The sequence below is a fragment of the Cebus imitator genome, unplaced genomic scaffold (assembly GCF_001604975.1).
Source record: "Cebus imitator isolate Cc_AM_T3 unplaced genomic scaffold, Cebus_imitator-1.0 Scaffold70, whole genome shotgun sequence".
NCBI lineage: Eukaryota > Metazoa > Chordata > Mammalia > Primates > Cebidae > Cebus > Cebus imitator.
This window is the reverse complement of record NW_016107385.1, coordinates 801279-807479: the sequence shown is the minus strand read 5'-3', so window position 1 is coordinate 807479 and position 6201 is coordinate 801279.

Genomic DNA, 6201 nt, shown 5'->3' with positions numbered 1-6201 from the left:
TTAAAAGTGGGCAAAGTATACGAACAGACATTTTTCCAAAGAAGACACACATGTGACAAGCACAGGAAAAAAAAAGCTCTACATCACTGATCATTAGAGAAATGCAAATCAGGCCAGGTACAGTGGTTCATGCCTATAATCCCAGCATTTTGGGAGGCTGAGGCAGGCAGATCACAAGGTCAAGAGTTCGAGACCAGCTGACCAACATGGTGAAACCCCATCTCTATTAGAAATACAAAAGTTAGCTGGGTGTGGTGGTGGGCGCCTGTAATCCCAGCTACTCAGGAGGCTGAGGCAGGAGAATCACTTGAATCTGGAAGGCGGAGGTTGCAGTGAGCAGAGATCATGCCACTGCACTCTAGCCTTGGCAACAGAGCGAGACTCTGTCTCAAAAGAAAAAAAAAAAAGAAAAAAATGCTCATCAAACCCACAATGAGATACCATCTCACACCAGTCAGGATGGTTATTCTTAAAAAGAGAAAAAAAAAAACAGAGACAAAAACAAAAACTTGGTGAGGTTGCAGAGAAAAAGGAATACTTATACACTATTGGTGAGAATGTAAATTAGTTCAACCATTTTGGAAAACAGTGTGGTGATTCCTTAAAAACCTAAAAACAGAAGTATCACTAATCCAGCAACCCAGTTACTGGATATATACCAAAAAGTAAATTGTTGTTATAGTGACGGGTGCACACATATGTTCACTGCAGCACTATTCACAATAGCAAAGACATGGAGTTAACCTAAATGCCCACTAGTGGTAACCTGGATAAAGGAAATGTGGTACATATACAACATGGAATACTACATTGCCATTAAAAAGAATGAGATCATGTCCTTTGCAGAAACATAGATGGAGCTGGAGGACATTATCCTTAACAGACTAACACTGAAACAGAAAATCAAATGCTGCATGTTTCCCTTACAACTGGGAGCTAAATGATGAGAATACATGAACACAAAAAGGGGAACAACAGATAATGGGGCCTATCAGAGTGTGGAGGGTGGAAGGAGAAAGAGAATCAGGAAAAATAACCAATGGATATTAAGCTTAACACCTGGGTGACAAAATAATCTGTAAACAAAACCCCATGACACTAATTTACCTACATAACAAACCTGCACATGTACCCCTGAACTTAAAAAAGTTAAATTAAAAAACAGAAATAAAATAGATAGCAATTTATTCCTGGTTAAAAACATCATGCATTATTTGGTTTGCTTTTACTGAAAATTAAGTGGAGAAAATTAAAAGACTAAGAAAAGTATTCATATTAAAAAGAATGGTTTTTAAATGCTTAAAAAAAGTAATTCTAATAAGATACACAAAGGTTAAACCTATGTCATCAGAAGTAGAGATGACTTTAATCACCTGTAGATCTAACTACAGGGGGTAATGGATAAGTGCCAGCATTTGCTAAGCACGATGGACTTAACGCTGCTCCATTAGGAGGAAGCAAATAAAGGCCTCTTTGTAAGAATATAAGGCATTGCAGAAACATGCTACAGAGGCTCATTCTGACCTCCTAGTTAGTCATTTTTTTTTTCTAAAAATTTCTAAGCAAAGACTTAACATCTTTAAGTGACTTTGGTTATTGATAGGAGTCATGAAACTAATCTCACAGACAGACTGTCCTTCAAAAATTTTGTATACTTGAGAGTCATTTATGGGTAAGATACATCAGTGAGCAAAACAGAAAATACAGAATTAGAGGAAATACAAATGCAGAAATTTGAAGGGAAAAAAGAGACAATGCAGGTTGAACAAAAACAATAAGTAGAAATAAAAGAAGAGGACAGACCAGGGACTTAAGAAGGGGACAATGGAGAAAATCCCCACAGGGGTAGAATGAAAGCCAGGAAAGAATGGGAAGCACAAAGACCAGGGTTTTAATTTTAGCTGTCACACTTAAGAACATAGCCAATTTTCTCAATTTTTGTATGTCTTGTTCCATCTGTGAAATGAAAGTAATCATGCCTACATTACGAAAGTATTGAGTAATAATATATGTGAATGTGTTCAACACATTGTCTGGTACCGAATAGCCACACAATGTTAAATTCTCTTTCCTCATTACTTGTGCACAAAATACAAGTAGGATGGAAGGGAGGAGAATAAGGAAAATAATTGTGCACTTAAGAAAAAACATAGTAACAATTAATCCTAAAACTATGATAATGGAAGACCAATATTCAGTGAACAGAAAGTAATACATCTTTCTAAAAATAAAAGCCCCTGAAGTGAGTAGGTAAAAGTAGGAAAGCTGTTACAGAAGTATAGGCAAGAGATCATTAAACCTTGGACTGAGATGGTAGTGGTGCCCATGGTGGGAACTATTCAGGACTGAAATCTATTTTTAAATTGAATCTCTTGTTGACTGTCTGTATTTAAAGCATGAAGCAAAAAGATGAACTCTGAACAACTGGGTGAATTATGATCATTTCTTAAAGGATACTGGAGGTGGAGCAGGTTTGGAGAGGAGCCCTGTTTTGGCCTCATTAAAACGGAAATGCCAATGAGACATCCAGTAGGCATGTCAAGTAGAAGATCTAAATGTGGATACCACAAGCATAAATATGGCATTTAACTCTAAGCAGGGAGTATTGCTAGAAAGAGTTTATTGCTGGACCCTGAAGAATTCCAACTTGTAGAGCTAAGAGAAGAGAGAAGGGACCAGTGAAATTTGAGGAAATAAGGACAGTGTAGCATGAAGAATGTGTCAAAAGTTGCTCAGTGAGGTGAGGTCTAAAAAACATCCATCACATTTAGACATGTGGAGGCAGTGGGGGGCCCCATTGAGAGCATTTCAGTGGAATGCTTAAGACAAAGCCTCAGGTAATACAATACCACCCCAATAAGATCTGAAACCAGAATTGGGGTTTTCTTTTAAAAGGTCACATAATGGATCATGAAATTTCTCAGTTCAAAACATTCCAGTGGATTCCTATTACCCTCAGAATAAAAGATGAACTCTTTACCATGACTTCCAAGTTCCCAGCAGATCTGGCACTTGCTGTCTTACCTCTGACCAAGAGCCGCCTCACCTAGCCCTTTCAGCCCTACTAGCTTCTTGCTCTTCATTTAGAAGCCAAATTCGCTTCTATTAAGAGTCTTTGCATTCACTTTTCTCTAACCTGCATGGGTCCTTCTCCACTTACATGCATAGCCTTCCCTGACTACTGTACATTTAACCAAACGTCCTTGGGAGGCTGAGGCAAGCATATCACCTGAGGTCGGGAGTTCGAAATCAGCCTGACCGACATGGAGAAACCCCATCTCTACTAAAAATACAAAATTAGCCAGTCATGGTGGCACATGCCTGTAATCTCAGCTACTTGGGAGGCTGAGGCAGGAGAATCACTTGAACCCAGGAGGCAGAAGTTGCAGTGAGCTGAGATCACGCCATTCCACTCCAGCCCAGGCAACAAGAGGAAAACTCCATCTCAAAACAAAACAAATAAAACAGACAAACCACACCTTTCCCACATTCTTTAGGTAGTCAACCTTACCTGGAGATTTCTTTTTCCTATGAAAGAAATTTACACTGGGTAGGCTATTTCTGTTTTTGCTTTGGCAAAAAGTAAGTTGGAAAAGGAAAACAAAATCTTTTGAACACAGGCTCACCTGATTATAGAGCTACTGACTTACTTATAATGCTACCAGCGACACGATTCCGATGGTTTCCATAAGGGACTCTTCTTTCACTACACTCTAAGAAAAAACCCACAAGAACAAATAAGATAATAAGCTTAGATTACTTAGAAAAAATAATGGGCTTGAGGAAAAGTGAAAATAAAGTTTAAAATTTACCATTTCTCAAACTTTGTACTCTATAGTTCAATTTAGTCTTAACTCTCTATTTGATCCTAGGTCCTAAAGTGTTCTTTCAAGTCACCGTCATTTGCTTCTACAATCCCACTGTAAACCATTTTAAAATTTTGTCTAGATCTGGGAATATCTCGATCCAAAGATCACTTTTTAGTTACAGCATGAAGTAGTTCCACCTTCTTAATAACATTTAAAATATAGACCATTTCTTATAAAAAATGGCATCCAAGTGATTCATTCAATGTCTACTTTCTAATGTCAGTAGTGAAATGACTTTTACTAAGATAGTTACAATGGGGATAGAAGAACATTGATGGATCTGAGGGATACTTAAGAAATAGAACTGAAGGAAATAAAGAACCAATAGTGAAAAGTAAGGGAAAATGAGAAAATAAAGATGAAGGCCAGGTACAGTGGCTCATGCCTGTAATCCCAGTACTTTGGAAGGCCAAGGCGGTGGACCGCTTGAGCTCAGGAATTCGAGACCAGCTTGGGCAACATAGTAAGACTTTGTTTCTACTAAATAAAAAAAAAAAAAAAAAAAAAAAAAAAAAAAAAAAAAAAAAATTCATGACATGGCTTCTGGCTTAGCCAACTGGTTAGGCAGTGGTATCATGATCTATCAAGGCAGAGAAGAAAAAAAAGGTTTGAAGAACGGGGGAAAACATGTAGTCAGTTTTGGGCATATTGAATTTGAGGTGCTTCCAAGAAATATATTTCCAGCAGTTGGATATGGAGTTTAGTGCAGGTTGTGTTACTGCGTATGCAGGTGAATGACAACCTTGCACTAATATCTAAACCTTCCGGGATTTGTTACTATATTTATAAAATGTGGGTGTCGTATTGATCTTTAAGGTGCTTCCCAGTGCTAAAACTTCAGTAAATTAAACTTCATCATTTGTTTATTTTGCAATTCGGTTTGGATCCCCATTTTCTTTTTAGACTCCAGAGTATCATGTTATTCTTAGCACTTGGGTTCAGCAGCTTTGTTTTTTTTAAAACTATTAACCAGATAGAAGCTTATGAATTCATACAACTTTGTTTTCTCTTAAATTTTAAGGGATTATGAAACATTTGCTTCCCCTACCAACAAAAGACATGTATTCAAGCTTGCTGGACTTTCTTGGGATAAATACAATAATTTTTAAAGAAAATGTAAGATATGCTGATGAAAATTTCTTCTTCATGAATTATCTCATAGATTTGGAAAAGTTGAAGAAACATTACTTCTATTAATAGAAAAAAAGGGGACAGGAAAATGTGGAGAGCACAAAAAATGAGGTTTATGTTTGGCAAGAAAAATAAATCTACAAGGAGGTGTATCAAAATACATTTTAAAAAGAAAAAACCCAGATTTAAGTTGGTGCCTTGCAATTGGCAATACAAAATTCAGTGACAGTAATCAAAGACAGGTCTCTTTAGTCTTGACATTTCGATACTGAATATTCTGGAACTCTTTGTCCTCCTTTCTTCCTAATTGCACATAGCATCTTTGTTATTATAAATTATTTCCAGGTTAATAGAACCAGTAATTTTAAGGAAAGAGAGGATACTAATCTCACTGTCTGAAACAAGTTTAAGAAATAGTCCTGGCCGGGTGCAGTGGCTCATGCCAGTAATCTCAGCACTTTGCCCAGGAGTTTGAGACTAGCTTGGGTAACACAGCAACATCGTGTCTCTACAGGTAACATAAAAATTAGCTGGGCATGCTGGCAATTACTGTGGTCCCAGCTACTTGGGAGGCTGAGGTGGAAAGATTGCTTGAGCCTAGAAGGTGAAGTTTGCAGTGTACTGTGATTGCTCACCGCACTCCAGCCTCAGCACAAAGCCATACTGTGTCTCCACCCGCCCTTCCCCCTCAAAAATAGTCCTGACAATAAATGCAACTTTGGTTCCCAAAACAGTCTTTGTGGAGTAACTGACAGATGAATGGCTCACCATTTGGAGGTTGGGGGTAGGGGGTGGATGGGAAGAGTACCGTATACATGGCTCATTTTAGAGCACTGTTTCCTACTGCCTCAAGAAGTATTGCTGCTTTAGTGAAAATGAATCCTTCAGGGAAATACCACCAATTGAGCAAAATGAACATTCATTCCACAAACTGAACTATGCAGGTTTTTACTATTTCCCATTGGATCAGCTCATAACTGACGTACCTTGAAGCATTACCATAATTATTCCGAAATTTAAAAAATTCCCATGCCATACTGTGGATCACAGATTACAACTTAGTGAGACAGGGGGCCCAGAAATGGACAAGGGGGAGTAGAAATTAAAAAATTATTCCTTTATAAAACAAAATTACTCCAGCTTATAATAGAATTTCATTTTAATAAAATACGATTATTTTATAAAGTATATCTGTAACTCC